Source organism: Megalopta genalis, chromosome 1 (genome assembly GCF_051020955.1).
Source record: "Megalopta genalis isolate 19385.01 chromosome 1, iyMegGena1_principal, whole genome shotgun sequence".
Taxonomy (NCBI): Eukaryota; Metazoa; Arthropoda; class Insecta; order Hymenoptera; family Halictidae; genus Megalopta; species Megalopta genalis.
In genome coordinates, this window is record NC_135013.1 from 27297492 (window position 1) to 27314377 (window position 16886).

General features: G+C 45.7%; 1 protein-coding gene across 3 annotated transcripts in view; it reads left to right on the forward strand.

The window, feature by feature from the left end:
• Positions 1-16886, forward strand: part of LOC117220453 (receptor-type guanylate cyclase Gyc76C) — a 139451-nt gene that overhangs the window by 107117 nt on the left and 15448 nt on the right. The window contains exon 1 of one of the 3 annotated variants that reach the window (XM_076524770.1): positions 15500-15648. The exons of 1 other annotated variant lie outside the window; for it this stretch is intronic. The gene's annotated coding sequence lies outside the window, so the exon portion shown is untranslated. Of the gene's footprint in view, positions 1-15499; positions 15649-16082; positions 16849-16886 lie in introns of those variants that run through there. One more of the 3 variants, XM_033470431.2, reaches the window with a different exon arrangement.

The window sequence follows — 16886 nt, forward strand, 5'->3', positions numbered from 1 at the left end:
GATTATTCGAGCCTCGCGGCTCATTTTTAGAGTTTCCGATTGTCGATAATTATAAAAAACGAGCTACAAGACTCAAATAATCGCATCTCCTCTTCTCAAATTGTTAATTTTTGTGTACAGGCTGAAGAAAAATTAGGGACAATTTACTGTACCCATATACACGAGTACACCCCGTATGTGTATGTATACCCCTCGCGTGCTTAAAATACACGTGTAATTAATCTATCCGTGTTTCAATCCACGTAATATGGATACGTATATTAATATATCCGTGTTTTAATCCGTGTAATATACGAGTATACTGTTATTTTCAATACACGCGTATTAAACACGAAGTATCGTAACAGCCGAATTTGGTGGCTCAGAGCCCGTCCGACAAAGGCGGTACGATCGTAGAAAGACGATTCGATTCACCTCGATCGAGACGTATGTTCCTAGGAGCGTAAAAAAGTAGCGATCGGATTAGCTGTTGAAATTCCGGTCGGTTCGACGTTCGACGAATCGAATCGCGCGTCACGCAATATTAATTGGCGATCGGCATGAGACGAGCGTGAACGTCGGCAAACATCGGTCGAAAAGGCTAATTACCAGGGGACACGAGGCGGCCCCGTCCAATTTCCAGCCGGGGACGGTGGCCGGGGCCCGTTCGGTGCCCGTTCAGTGGCCGGTGGACGGGGCCGTGGCTGGGGCCGGGGCCGGGGCCCCGGGTCCCCGGGATTCTTGAATGACTCTCTCGCAGGTAGAGCCCGAAATCCCACGGCGTTACGAGAGAGTAGTCGTGTATCCGGCGTCATTCGAGTATATCCAAGGATACCGCTCTACACCGCGGCACCAACTAACTGCCTATGTTTATCGCCGGGCTATATTTAGCCTGGGCTATTGCTTGGCTCGAGCGACAGACCGAACGAGCCGGCTACAACGAACACGGCAGCAACCAGCACCGCCGGGTTACAGACAACTTCCCATCCCGTGTCTCGTATCCCGTCCCATATACGAACGGAGAGCAGAGAGAGAGAGAGAGAGAGAGAGAGAGAGAGAGAGAAAGAGAGAGAGAGAGAGCAGAAAGAGAGCCTACGCCGTACTCCGAGAGCAACGGCTCTCCGGCTCTCGTCTCTGGGACCGGAGAGCGCCGTGTCTCGTCTCTCGTCTCGTGTTTTGTATCGTGTCGCGTCCGCCAGCGACACCCACCGATCTCCCAGAAACGATCTGCGTGGATCCACGGCTCGCCGTTGCGACACCGTTCGTTTCCCAAGCCGGTGATCCACGCGATTTTCCGCTGCTCGCGATCGATTCCGAGAAACGGGCCTCGTTTCCGTCGATCGTTTTCTTCTTTTTTTTGCTGAAGCTAGGCTCCTCGCATCGGCTTTTTCTGGCAGATTATGTCAGAGAGTATGGTTTTTATGTCGGAGCACAGATAGAGCCTGCAAGAGCGCAGGTAAAGCTGGGCTGGTCTGAAAAGCGTTGCTCTGTTCGCTGCTCGAATGTAAACAAGTTCTGTTATAAAATAATAGAACGCGTTTCTACGCTTAGATCTCGCCGTTCATTCTGCATGGATATACTCGACAAACGTTGAGGATGAAGAGGATTATAGTAAATTCTATCTAATTGACGTTCAGATTGTGGAAAAAAATGGACGGAGGAGACGCGATTATTCGAGACTTGCGGCTCGTTTTTATAGTTATCGATTGTCTACAATTATACAAATATATCTCCTCTTTCCAAATTGTCCATTTTTGTCGATCAATTTTGGAAATCTAACTGTCGATTAGGGAGAAATTATCGCAATCCTGAATCGGTCAGGCAGTCTACCGAGTGCTTGATTCGAAAACATTGTCCTCGGAAACAGCAACGCTTGACTCCGTTTAACTAGCTATTTGTGAGCTGTTTTCACATTAAACTTACCGAGCGATAAAAATAACTGGCGCCCATTGCCGCATGAACACGAGGACGTCGTATTTATTTAGATTTTGTATACTTTCGAAAAGTTTACGGAATTGTAAAACCTGGTAACGTTGGTTCGCGTTGATCACATTTTCAAGGTACTTTTCCAAAAACTCGCGCGTCTTATCTTTGCGGCCAATCAGACAGCTAGGAATTCAAATCGTTCCCCGGAAACGGGAACCTAGACGATATCGTTGAAACGACGAGGCGGGACGAACCTAATAACCGCTATTCAAGAAGCAAACGCCGTTTCAAAAGTTGTCGCGTTCGATCGAGTAGCTCCATGCGCAAGTTTCCCGCGACAGAAAATTTGTGTGCACAGTAAATTCTCCCTAATCGACGCTCATGATAATTGCACATTTGGGAGGACAATTTGCGCCCCGTTTTTATAATCGTCGACAATCGGCAACTATAAAAACGAGCCTCGAGGCTCGATCAATCGTATCTCCTCTTCCAAAAATGTCCTTTTTTGTGTACAATCTGCGCGTTAATTAGAGGAAATTTACTTTATCTAAACTAAATTTAATTTATCCTGCACAACGATTGGCGGCCCGCAGGTTACAAGAGCGCGTGCAGATGGTACGACACGTCGCTGCGCCGAATTTGAGCTCGAAAACGAGCACGTGTACCGGTTCCCTCGAAAAAAAAAAAAAAAAAAATGCGAAGCATCGGCGAGGCGTGGAATCCTCGGCGCGTCCGCGCGCGTAGAAACGGTCGCGGGGATGTATCTCCAATTGGTGTAATTGATCCGGGAGAGCTCGTTAAGCAGGGTCGGCCGCTAGCGATTCAATTAAAAACTTTCCAGAAATAGTCAGCGTGCGGAGCTAAGGAGACGGCTAATTATCGTGGACGGGGAGAGAGAGGCCCGCGACCCTGACCGAACGTAGCCCGCGAACGAGACGGTCTCTGAAAGTTGGTCCACGTGCTCGGGCGGAAATCGCGCGAGCGCACCGGTGGTGCCCTCGCGTCCATTGTGACCGGGCTGGTTTCCGTCGGAAAAGCTCGGCCGATTTTCCGTCGATTGTTTCTCGCCATTCAAGGATACAACGTGGTCCGCGCCCGCGCGAGCGCGCGCGCGCGCTCTCGCTCTCGCGCACAACTATCGCTATTTGTCCGTCGTAGCTATAAATAGACGCTGTTGATTTATGAATAAATGAAAGCACCGCCCTGTTTCTGTGTACGCGGCTATCCCCACCGCGCGGCCGATCGCGTCCGCGCATGCGCCCGCGCGTGCTGCTCGCCGGCACGCATGCGCCCGTGCGTAAAAGAATCGCGCGCACCTCCGTCCCCGCCGCGCCCCGCCCCCCGTCTCACCGCGGCGCGGCGCGGCGCACCGGTGTCGGCGGGTACTCGGCGCGTTCCTCCTCGTGGAACAGGGCCGCGCAATGATTCTCCGGTTTAGAGATGTATTTTTAGAAGGGAACGTATACCGTTCGTCGGCTGTATTATACAATTCGAACACCTTTCCCGGCCGATAAATCGTCGCGCACCGATCGCGGCGGCGCGCGGCCCGCGTTGTGAAACACCCGCCGCTCCTCCTCCTCCTCCTCCGGTGCGGCCCGTCCCCGGCGCCGGGTATCGGCCACGTATTTTTCGAACCGTTGAACTTTCGAATTAATCGTGAACGGTCCCTCCCCACCTACTCTCCCGCCTTTTCCACCGTCCGTTGGAAATCTTCCACTTGTACGTTCATAAATTACCGGGCCGGGGGGAACCGTGGAACGTGAAACGCCCTTGGTCTTCTACGCTGTCCGTCATAAAGGCAACCGGCCACGGCGACAACGCTCCGTTTCCCGTTCCTCGAATTAGAATGTATAATGACCGGCCGCGTCCCGACGTTGTAAATACACGCTCTATTATGTTTATATCGGAGTAACGCTCTCGCGCTCCGCTCCGCACGCTCGTTCGGTTACGGGAACACGCGAGCGCGGTTCCGCGGACACGAGGCGAGGCTAAATATAAATACGCGGGTATCTAAATATCGCACGGCACCTCTGATCCCGAGCTGTAGAGCCGGCACGGTGCTCTATCTGCTCTATCGTGAGCCGCGCCGACCGGCCGGTCCCGCGGAGATCGATCATTTCGTAAGCCGGGAACACGCCGAGCACTTGAACCCCGGTCCCCTCCCCCCTACCCTCCTCCGGCGGCCGCGGGAACGCCGCGCCGATCCAACGAGATCGGATCGGCCACGTCCATCGGGCCACAATTTGCGTAACAATGGGACGGTAATGACCGTAGTAGATGGCGGAGCATCTCGTTAGCCCGGGAGATCCCGATCGTAACCTCTCCGCGGGATCGAGCGACGCCGGATCGACGATCCCTTGCGAAAACCAGAGATTCGCGCTGTTTCCTCGGAGAACGCACCCGGCCCCCTTCCCGGCTTCTCGCTCGAAACCAATTTGCATGCTTAGCGTATCTTTACACGTTCGTTTATTGTGCCGGATAAGATATTAACCCTTCCGAGACGAATGTCGGCGCGGCGACGGCGTCGCGACTGGACACCTTATTCCGGGAGTTGCAAGCGTACGATTCCGATTATGTATGTACGTAACGAACGATCGGCGTTTACTCGTCGCTGCTGCTTTTTTTTGTCCGCTGCGGTAGATGTGCTTTGTGTTTACAGCGGTCCGCGACTCGATCACAGTGGTCCTACTACACCTTTTGAAACGCAATAACTTTTTTAAAACTGGACCAAGGGACTTGAAAATTTTTCAGGTGATAGTGGGACTAGTTTACCAGACGATGACCAGAATGCTTTTTTTTAATTTTTGCTGTTACTTGGAATGACAAATAAAATAAAAGAACTCTCGTTTCTTTTTTACTTTTTTTATCTGAGCCTATAACGAAAATTTAAGAAATGCCTCTCGTAGATCTCGCTAACTTATATGCATGCTGAAAATTTTATCGAAATCAGTTGTTATGAGTTATAAAAAATTGAAGATTATTATTTATATTATTATTATTATATTATTATATTATTATTATTATTATTATTATTATTATTATCATTATATTATTATTATTATATTATTATTATTTTGACCAAAAACTGAAAGTTTATAAGTTACCGAGCCTTAAAAAGCGACGATCGTTTGTTGCTCTGTCAGGATAGACTTGTCTACAATTTTTATTACAATGAACATACTTGAATTAAGAAATTTGTTCGATCATTCCCCACGAATGAGTCTTTATAATTCCAGGAATATTTTAAAATACAAAATCCAAGTCGTTTCGACCCTACAGCTGAAAAAGCACCGTGCCAAAAACCTCGCCAGACTTTCCCGGAAAGAATCCCGAAGAGACTCGTTCGAAGCATCGCGCAAAGCTGAAGGCTCGTTTCCACTGGCTCGGCCTAAGCCGCACGGCTCTGCCAACCGATCGACGCCGATCCTTGTAAAATACGCGCTTCCATCGCGTCGGCACAGGCCGATCGGACTGGAGAGTAGGCGAAGATAAACAAGTTTGAAGCGTTTCGTAACTCTTCAGTGTCATTCGAGAAGGGTACAGTTCCACTTGAAAAGCCGAACGCTGCGCCGATTCGTTTTCCGTCCGATGTCGGTAAAAGATCAAAGGAAATCGTGCCAAGCGAGGTGGCCTAGTCATCGGCACGAGGAACGGTTTCGATCCTAAAGTATAATCTGGGACAAAAATAAGCCCCAAAATTCTCTCCAAAAATATCGCTGGACCATATAATGATGTATCAATTGATGAGAAGAATGCAGTTTTATAAAAAAAAGTTTAAAACACTGTCTCGTGGAAAAATGGTGCATCAGTTCTATTCTCCTGGACACTTTAAACTTTAAAGGCGACTTCATTTGCTCGAATTTGTCCAAAATGAGAATATTTACCATTATCATGAAGACATACAGTAATGTTTCCCTAACTTTCGATTCGTGTCCATTGGTCAGGGTTCTAACAATATAGGAAATTCTTCCTAATTGAAGCTCAGCTTGGCTCAGATGGCTCGGCTAATAAAATCGAACTTTCTGTTGTGGCAGATCAATTAAGGTAGGACTGATTATTTTTAACCCTTTGCACTCGAGTGGTGACTCTGAGGCACCACTAAAATTTGTTACATCACTTTTTTAAGATAATTTTGATATTAACAAAGTTTATATTTAAAAAATTGTTAAGAGTTGTGTGGGCACCAAGAGTCAATTTCATATACGTAAAATGCATTTCGTCATATAAAATAAGAATACTATAAGTTAGAAAAATGATCTTATATTCGCAGTTAAAATAGCTTCGAGTGCAAAGGATTAAGGAAACTGTCGCGTGGAGCCTTTTACGCGTTACAACAAATTCTCCCTAATTGACGCTTAGATTGTGCAGAAAAATGGACAATTTGGGAAGAAGAGATACGATTATTCGAGCCTCGCAGCTCGTTTTTTATAGTTGTCGACAATTCGAAACTATAAAAATGAACCGTAAGGCTCGAACAATCGTATCTTCTCTTCCCAAATTATCCATTTTTGTGTACAATTAGAGAGAATTTACTGTACTCCTCTCTATAATGAAATGTATCATTTTTCTATGCATTGAACGAATTACGGTAATGTCTCCCTAACTGACGCTCAGATTGTGCAGAAAAATGGACAATTTAGGAAGAAGAGATACGATTATTCGAGCCTCGCAGCTCGTTTTTTATAATTGTCGACAATTCGAAACTATAAAAGTGAATCGCAAGGCTCGAACAATCGTATCTCCTCTTCCCAAATTATCCATTTTCGTGAACAATTTATGCGTCAATTAGAGAGACATTACTGTATTCTCATTTTGGACAAATTCGAGCAAATGAGATCGCCTTTAAAGCGAAGATCGAACCGTCCGGGAGTAGAACCGATGCACCATTCTTCCCCGGGAAGAAGGCATGGCCCATTTCCGCAGCAGTCCGCCGCTCCCCCCTCCGATCTCAGGCAGTGATCGATCTCGGTCGAAGCCGGTGACAAAGGTCAACGACGGGTAGCATCGGGACCGAGCGAGACGATCACTTTTCCGTATACCGTCGTTGTTCCCTCTCGCTCGTTCTCGCCGCTAACCCGTCGTTGACCTTTGTCGCCGTCTTCGACCAATATCGATCACTGCCTGCGATCGCAGGAGGAACGCCGGACGGCAGCCGAAGTTTATTTGTACGGGGCGTCCGATAACGCCGAGAGAGGAGGGCCTCCGATATCGACGAATCGAATCGCTCGATTGAAGAACGCCGACGTGTCCGGCTTTTCGAGCCGTTCGGCGTCGACCGAAGCCAAACAGCATGGCACGCCGCTGCGTCCGATCGGCAGAAGCCTAGCCGATGGAGACGAGCCTTAAAAGCCGGGAAGCATCGGAAAGGTTAACACGTTGAATGCCACACCGGTTTTTACAGAAATTGTCCGTGGCGCCACGATGAATTTTCTTTTATGTGATACAAATAAATGTTGAAATATTATCTGCGATAGATAAGTTACAGTGTATAACCATGTTTGACATGTTAATTGCGACAAGGGTCACTGTTTGAATCGACGATGGCAATAATACCAAATTTTAGATATTGACATTTGTTTGAAATTATATATATTTCTATAACCATGTTTGACATGTTAATTGCGACAAGGATCACTGTTTGAATCGACGATGGCAATAATACAAAATTTTAGATATTGACATTTGTTTGAATCGACGATGGCAATAATACAAAATTTTAGATATTGACATTTGTTTGAATCGACGATGGCAATAATACAAAATTTTAGATATTGACATTTGTTTGAAATTATATATATTTCTATAACCATGTTTGACATGTTAATTGCGACAAGGATCACTGTTTGAATCGACGATGGCAATAATACAAAATTTTAGATATTGACATTTGTTTGAATCGACGATGGCAATAATACAAAATTTTAGATATTGACATTTGTTTGAATCGACGATGGCAATAATACAAAATTTTAGATATTGACATTTGTTTGAAATTATATATATTTTTATAACCATGTTTGACATGTTAATTGCGACAAGGATCACTGTTTGAATCGACGATGGCAATAATACAAAATTTTAGATATTGACATTTGTTTGAATCGACGATGGTAATAATACAAAATTTTAGATATTGACATTTGTTTGAAATTATATATATATTTCTATCAATTTGGGCGCGCCGGTCACCGGTGGCCCCCATGGCGTCACCGCCAAGTTAAGCGCCGGTCACCGCCAAGTTAAGTGCCGGTCACCGGTGACCCCGTGGCATTCAACGTGTTGAACACGCCGGCCGTAGCGTCGGGATCGGATCGGAACGCTAGCCTCGCGTCGCGCCCCTCCGAAGCACCCTCTCCGCGATCGGTCGCAGCGTGTTCGAATGAAGCAATCTCGTAACAAGTTAACGCACCATCTCTGCACATCGTTTCACAAGCTTATCGACTGATTAACGCCGGCCAGGCCAGGCCAGGCCAGGCCGTCCAGTTTCTTGCACTCCGCGTAAACTTCGCCGATTGCGTAAGGGAACGGCGTCGTATCTTCGTCGCCGGGACCCGGTCACGTTTACCGGCGACGTGTATCCGCGGCTCCCTCCTCCCCCGTTTAATTATTGCCGGGGTTTAATTGGCGGAAGCGAGAGGTGCCCGAACGTTGGCCCCGCCGTTCCACGGCCGAAGATGTCACTTAATATACCGTAATGATGTCTCCGCGGAGAAAGGCATGGGACGTCCGAAAATATCCAGGTATATCCGAGACGTTCCTCCCCATTAACGAGCACCCTTATCTCGCGGGCGGATCGCCGATGATCGCCGGGCCGAGGCCCGGAATAGCGCGCATTAACGGTATAATTTGAGAAGTTATGCCGATGGGTCCGGGCGATCGAGGGGGTCCGGGGTATCCCCCGGCTGCCGCTGGATCACCGTCAAAGGAAGCCAGGAACGTTTAATTGGTGTGACGCTGCGATCCCGCGACGCCGAGCCGCACACCGCGTTCGGTTAATTAGCGTTAGGGACGATATTCGTAACTCCTGAACCACTCTGTTTACTTAAGCGAACGGCTCGTTAGAGATTTCTACCTTTACTATTAATTGTCGCCGATGAATTATCTTCGAGATATCTCTTTACAACTTTGTTCGAAGTCCTTGAGGAATTTGAATTTTTCCTTGACGTAATCTTGCGAGGGAGGCACGCATGGCGGTCGAATCAGTTGAAGTTCGACTTGAAGTTCAGTTGAACTCTGTTATTTATTGTATGCACTTGATACGAATTATTTTATTAATAAAATTAATAAAAAAAGAGATATAATATAATATAAAAATATTATGTTATAATATTATAATATATTATATAATATATATTATAATATTTTATTATTATTATATATATATTAATATTATTATTATTGTAATATTATATTATAATAATAAATATAATATAATATAAAATAATGAAAAAATAAATGTTTACATTTAGTTGCGTCGAAAGCTCGAGCATTCTTCTTCTATTCGTGGCAGCTCGCAACTGAACCGGAAACAAAATTATGACAAATCTTTTGGCAGCTCTTGACGGCTAACTCTTGCGCGATCTTTTCGCACAACGTAGTAACGAACAGATGCAGCGGAGATGATCGAGGAGATTCGAGGAGTACTTCAATGAAAGTTAATCGGAATTAATAACATTATGCTTCTGGATACCTTTGGAATATATTCGAAACAATTAAAAGGAAAACAGAAGAAGGTGATCAAGACAAAGAATACAACAGAGTAAAATGAAATCGAAATGCACACTTCTCGGAGAAGATTCCATTGCAATCGGTGGATTATGACTTAACACTATTTCTATCGAAAATATAAAAAAAACACATTTTAGCGATTTCTATTTAACTCTATTTCTACCCAAAGGGTTAAAGGACGTCTTTAACGTTGCTTAATAGAAATTAATAACTATGTCCTACGTTTTCTAACGTGATCGCTTCTTTTGTTACAGTCGTCAAATTAATTCAGATAGCGTTAAACAATGGAGAAACAATTTCCTTCTTCAATGACAGGTTTCCTCTTTTATGTCAAAAAACATAATAAAATCATAATAATAAATAAGCGACATACTCTGTCCGAGGCACTTTCATTTGCTCGCACATGCAATTGCCTCGATTGTACAACGCGTACGTAAATTCTGCTCTTAGAATGAATAACGTAAAGTCGATCTGCCACCGATTTTCGTTCGCAGGACAACGCACCGCGCGCCGGTTCCTCGAGCTCAATTATCGGGCGACGCGAGACGGTCCACAGGCTGCTCGTCCGGCTGCTTTCTAATTCCCCCGGAAAGACGGAATTCTCTCGTCCCGATCAAATTTCTCCGGCGCGCGTCGTCCCTTTTTGGTCCCGTGGGGTCTATCGTCTCGTCTCGATCGGGATATGTACCTCGTCGCTCAGGCCGGTCGCGTTTCACCGATCCAACGCGAAAGAAAATTGAACTTCTCACCTGGCCGCCGCCCCCTCCCCCCACCCCACGCGCCACCGCCGGGGCCCGTTGTTCGCGCCAGCCTCGGGGCCCCGCGAACGGGAGAAACGGCAACGGGAGCGACGCAGCTAACGAGTCCGTGGATTATCGATTGATATTCAAGATAAAGGCCCGGCGCACGTTTCAACCGGTCGAGACCTCCGAGAGCTACGAATTTATCTGCGACACGGAGCGTGTCGTTTGGCAAGATCTCGGTGCACGTAAACGGTCTCCCCCGAGAACACTAATAGCCACCATTAACGGGCCGGGACGTGATCCGTTCGCACGCTCGCCAATTCCCGGAACCGATCTTTCCGTTCTACGCCGTGGTAGCCGGCGTGTTGTCTCGCGAGTGCAGGCGTTGTATTTCTGGCGCGACGACGTTACCGTTGCCGCTTGTCATCTCGCACACCGCGAGACCACGTTACGCATTTGCCACCCGGAAAACAACGTATCGACGCGGTGAACCGTGTGAACACCACCAGAGTCCTTTACTCGCCGAATCGTCGATCCGAGCGCGAAATTTTGGGTATCGGTGACCGCGACGCACAGTGCAGCCGTCAATGCAGACAATTGAACAAAAGATCACTGACTCGTATATATTCGAAACTGTGTGCACGATGTGTCAAAATGTCTAAATAATCGTATTTAATAAGAGAAGATTTAAAAAATTGAGCGGAAGGTTAAGATCAAGTGAGTTCGCCGAGCGAATATTTGGAAGATCAAATAAATTCTCCCTAATTTTGACTCTCAGCTGATACACAAAAATGGGTAATTTGGGAAGAGGAGACGCGATTATTCGAGCCTCCTATTCTCAAATAGCCCATTTTTGTTTCCAGGCTAAGGGTTAATTAGGGAGAATTTATTGTGGCCCGTTAGTTCGCAACGCAGCTTGTTTACATTGCCTTACGAACGGTAGACCACTTTACAAAGTAATTTTCATATAAAAGGGTTAAAAGGCTTATATGATTCTAATGAATCTATAGAAATTCTGTAATGCTTATGTGCAATATAATAATTAACACGAAATTAAGTAATTAAGTACGATTTATTTTCCTACGCATTAGATAAGGTTTTAATAAAAACGGCTCAAAATATCCTGCGATTCTTATTCCGACACATTGCAGATAGCACATTTTGATATTATAAACGTAACTTTGGCATAACCTTGATATAACCTTGTCATGACCTGCCAATAAGCATAACCTGATATTATCTTGACATTTCCTCGATATTACCTTGACATTACCTTAATATTACCTTCTCATAACTTTGACATAACCATGACCTAAACCTGCGAATCTGACCTAACCCTACCCTACCCCTTATAAAAAGTTTAAAAAAACGGCTCGAAATATCCTGAAATTCTAATTCCGTCATATTCGTCAGATAAAACATTCGATCTTGACTGCTGCAGCCGTACGATATGTCGATTGCAACTATTATAGTCTATCATAATCCATCATAATCTATAACATATTACAATAGATATAATCGACGCATCGTAAACATACGGCCGCAGCAGTGAAAAAGTTAAACGCGCTCGATCACAGTCGAGGGAGCCGAGCTTGCGCGAGGATCCCGATCAACAGGTGGTCCGAAGCCGACGAAGGCACGAATCTACTTTCGCGAAGGACTTCCAAGCTGGAACAACCTCCGCCGACTAGTTTGCACGGAAAAGAATAAAACATAGAATTAATATTCCGGCGAGTTCTTAACTTCCTCCCGAGTCTTCCTCCTCGGGTGTGACTTCCGTCTCGGGCAAACCGGAAGAGGATGATCCCGTGGGACGCGGGGCCCAGCCGCCGCATCGGCGCGTTCGTCGGCTTTTATCAGCGCGACGTTTCGCGAGCGTCCGCCGCCGGTTTCGCGCGCGATCGAACCTGGCACGCAGGAACGCGAAACGGCGATCTCTCCATTGTTATTCAACGGACGGGGGACCCCGATTGTCGATGCGCCGGGCGAGCCGGTTCGCGCCGCGTTCGCGGGTTTAGAGGGGCATAATTTTGAGAAACGGCGGGTCGCGCGCGCGGTTCGCCACCACGAAATATCCGGGGCTTCATGTATTATGGATGCGACGGGCAATTATAAAGCAGTAACATATAAATTTGAAAACTCGCCGCGGTGAATGCACAATGCGAACCGAAACGGGCCCGGGGCCCGTGTTTCTTCGCGAGCCCCGGGCCCCGCTGCCTCGGGCTGGACCGATTTTACGTTCCCAAAGTTTCCGTTCCGTCGGGGCCCTCTTATCGCGCGCCGTCATCTTCGTTAACAGTTAGGAAGCCACGGATACCGTGCTACGTACGAGCGATTCGCATAGTTCGCGGTTATCGTGCTACCTAGCAAATTGCCCGGTGATTTATCGTCGCTTCAACTTGGTTGGCCGATCCTCGACGACTCGACGAATTGCACGCGCTGGCATTTGGAAACTGTTCAAATCGCGCGTGTTCAGTTCGCGCTGCCGGTCTTTCCATTCAGCCATGTGAAATGTTAAAGCGACAGTTGTTTGCGCGTGGCTCCGTTTTGGAACGGTGTGTGTTCGATTACAATGTATTAGAGAAGATGCACGAATCTCGGAACGGAGATCTGCGCGTTTAGTTCGTTGTGTATTTTTAGTTGATTGACGCGTCACAGTCCATCCGGATCTCTCTGCCGAGTGCAATACCATGCTTTTTACTGGACGATTAAGTCAAAGTGTACGTCTAAAATCATTTTTAAAAATTCTTCATCGTTGAAGGAAAGAATTATTGGCAACGATATTAGCCACGTTCGGGGTCGACGATCACTAACATTGATCTAATCTAGGTTCGATTTTGATTACCCTCCTTTATATAGTGCAATCTCTACATGAACGTTTGGATAATAAAACAGTTATTTAATTAAAGTACTTAATATAGTATATACATATAACATTATATATAACATAATATATTACATATAGTATTAATAAAAATTATATACTAATGTATAATATATTATATACAATATTATGCATAATACTAATAAAAATTCTATAATAATATATGTATAATATATATAACATAATATATGTATATAATATATTACATGTAATATTATATATAATATTAATAAAAATTATATATAATTATATATTATATATAATATTAATAAACATTGTATAATAATATATAATATATATAATAAAACATAAATAAATCGAATACCGTACGAGTTGCCTTAAATTGAGCCGATTGCGCAGGAAATGTATATGGAAAATTCTGATACCGATGGACCGGACAGTCGATGTCCCACCGTACTCGGAAGATTCCCGTTGGTCCGAGAGAGAGAGAGAGGCCGTTCTCGGGCTAGCGCAGTTTCACCGACGGTGTCAGCGGAAATTTCCCCGAGCATTGGCCCGTGGCCGGTCGCGACCGAGTCGGGCGAATTTCGTGGGTGTGCACCTTGCCGAGAATAATCATGGAACACGGTCGTGCGGAAAACTCGGCGTGGGCAGGCGAATTCCACGATCGCTTCTCCATAGGATCGCGAACGCGTTGCACAACTAACACACAATCGGCCAATAGAGAAAAGGCTGCGGTTGCAGGCCGCGGAGAGCACTCGAGCCTCTCTCGAGCTCCCTCAAGGTGGTCTCGTCTAAATATAGCCGAGTGGAGCCCAGAATAACAGCACGTCGCGAGCCGGCAATGACCAAAGCCCACCTCGTTCACCGGCCAGGATAACCAACCAGGTTGGTCAGTTTTGTCTACCGACCCCGAGAGGACTCGTTCCTCACCGACCCGACGAGCTGGCCCGGACTTAAAACAATACGATCCCTGGTGGCGCGTCTGTGTGTGCGGCCCGCGGTCGCGCGATCGCGCGCGCGCGCGCGCCTCCTCTTTGTTGGAACGGGGGACTGGTTTTCTAAACCCAGACCAGTTTCGTCTACCGGATCATCGATCACCGGTGGCCGTTTTATGCAAAACCGTGGGGACACGGTTGCGTGGTCGCCGGCCCTTCGTTACGTGCCGCTGGGACCGCGCTACTTTCCGATATTTAACCCTAAAACGACGCTCCGCGCGCTGACCTCTGTGAAATCATCTCGTTTCCGTGAAATTATCTCGTAGGATCTGTTTACAGTGAGCAGTGTCGGATTCGAGCAAATCTTGTTTCGCAAATATCGTCGCCGAGATTATGGTACAGGTGCTATGAATCTCTTCTCTGTGAAATCATCTGGCAGGTTCTGTTATAGCGAGCGGTTTGTAAATATCAGCTCGGAAATTGTAGCGTAGTACACATACTCTCTCCAAGTAGCTCGCACTTTCTTTCGTCGCATTCGAACGCTTCCTCCACTGGCGAGCAACCATGATTGCATTTGTCTCTACCTCAACCATTCGACTTTCGATTTCTTTCGCTTCTACGCTAATTGCGACATCTTCGGCGTTGATATGTTCTGACGAAAGTAAGGAAATGTGTGTTTTTTGTCTGTCTCTGCGATTAACAAAGGAGAATTAAATCTTATTTATTAATAATCTTGTTTATTAAATTTGTAAAGTCTTATCTATTTGTCTTATTTTTATTTGCTCAACTTTCTTTGGCCTCATTTTGCTCTTTTGACTGCATCGTTTGCAGTCAAATTTACAATGTTTATTTATACGTGTTTGCAGTAAAATTTACAATGTTTATTTATACGTGTTTGCCATTTTTTTTTATTGCGGTTATTTTGTTCAAAGCTTTTGTTCAAAGAAAAATTTTATTCAAAGATTTTGTTCACTTGATCCTGTTCAAAATCTTCACCGCGAGTCTGACACGACGTTATAGAACAAGAAATTAAAAGCTGTTCTCCTAAAAGCTCGTTCAATGCGAACCTTATGCGAATATTATATATATAATATTATATAGATAATATTATAATATCTCAATATATATAATATTATATAGATAATATTATAATATCTCAATATATATAATATTATATAGATAATATTATAATATCTCAATATATATAATATTATATAGATAATATTATAATATTAATATATATAATATTATATATATTATATATTATATTATGCGAACCCAATGCGAAAATTATACACATATTTTATTGCAGAGAGAAATAGTGTGCAAATAGCCAGCTGTGCGTTTGTTTCCACGCAGGGAATTGATAGGAGTACTTCGCTTCGTGAAATATATTCCCCGTGTACATACACCAAACTATTGGGTGCTGGAGGAGAGCACTATACAAGGATAGTGATTCTACGTGTGAGAACAGGTCGTAAAGAATAAGGTAACACTGCTTTGCTCGACACCTTCGAGAAAATCGAGTTTGCAGCGACTACGTGTGTGCTAGACTACGTCTGCTCATGATCGATCGATTCTACTTAACCCTTGCGCTACAACGAGTCAGACTCGTGACGAAGATTTCATGCACGATCTGCTAAATATGAACGTTATTCGTTTCTTCTAAATCGTGGCAAAATTTGATCGTTCCATCATCGAAACCTACGAACGAAAGTAAATTGAGTTATACAAGAAACACAACAATTTCCTCGTTCTATTAGATGAACAATCACCAATTAGAGGAACTGGTAATGACAAAAGAGTCCTAATCAAGATAACACGTTTCTTTGTGAAAGAAATCGAAGGACAAAGAGTTGAAGCAACGTCAGTATGCGAACCTAACGAATTGCCAGACTGCTGTTTCCGAAAAAATAACCAAAACTTTGTGCTAATTGCAGTTGGACGTTGCACACGGTTTTTAATGCAATGGAGACCGATATAGTTTTACAGCGAGAAACGATCGAGTCGGTGTAAATTCTGTTGGTATGACAGCTGTTAGTACTGGGTAGGTTAAAAAATGAAGCATTCCATGCCGCGATCTAGCCTGAATGGTAAATCGAGCGCGCCTAACGCGCGTTAACAGGACGTCTTGCCAGTAGAGCCGTTCGAGGGATTACAGAATCGGAGAGTGAATTGGAGTGGATTGAATCCAGAGCGTTGTTCGCCTAATTCCTCCAAGGTCGAGGCGGTTGATATCATCGACCTGACGCCATGGCTTCCTTTATGACGAACCGCGGCGGGCATTCGCGGGAAGCCGAGCCTATTCGCGGCCAAGAGGCGGCGAACAATAATCATTTTGTCATTCCCGATGCGGCCCCGGCCACTTCCTCCCGGTGACGCCGCCGGGCCGGATCAATTTCGTATTTTTCTGAAGCGACGATTACAATAATCTCGCTATCACCGAGCATAGTCAACTTCCTTTCGGCGAATCGAGCTCGCGCGGGCCCGCTCCGCGCCGCTCGCCGTTCTCGCGTCCGGTCCCGGCGGATTCCATCGAAAGAAGCGCACCCGTTCGGGCCCCCTTTTTGCCGGGCCCGCCTCCCGTCCAATTTGGCCGTTTCCATGCGAAATCCGCGCAAAAAGAGCTCGGCGAATTTACGACCGGCGACGGGACCGAGCGCGGAAAAAAAGGAGCAGTCGCGGACAGGTGGGTAAATTGCTGACGATCACGGCTTCCTGGAATCG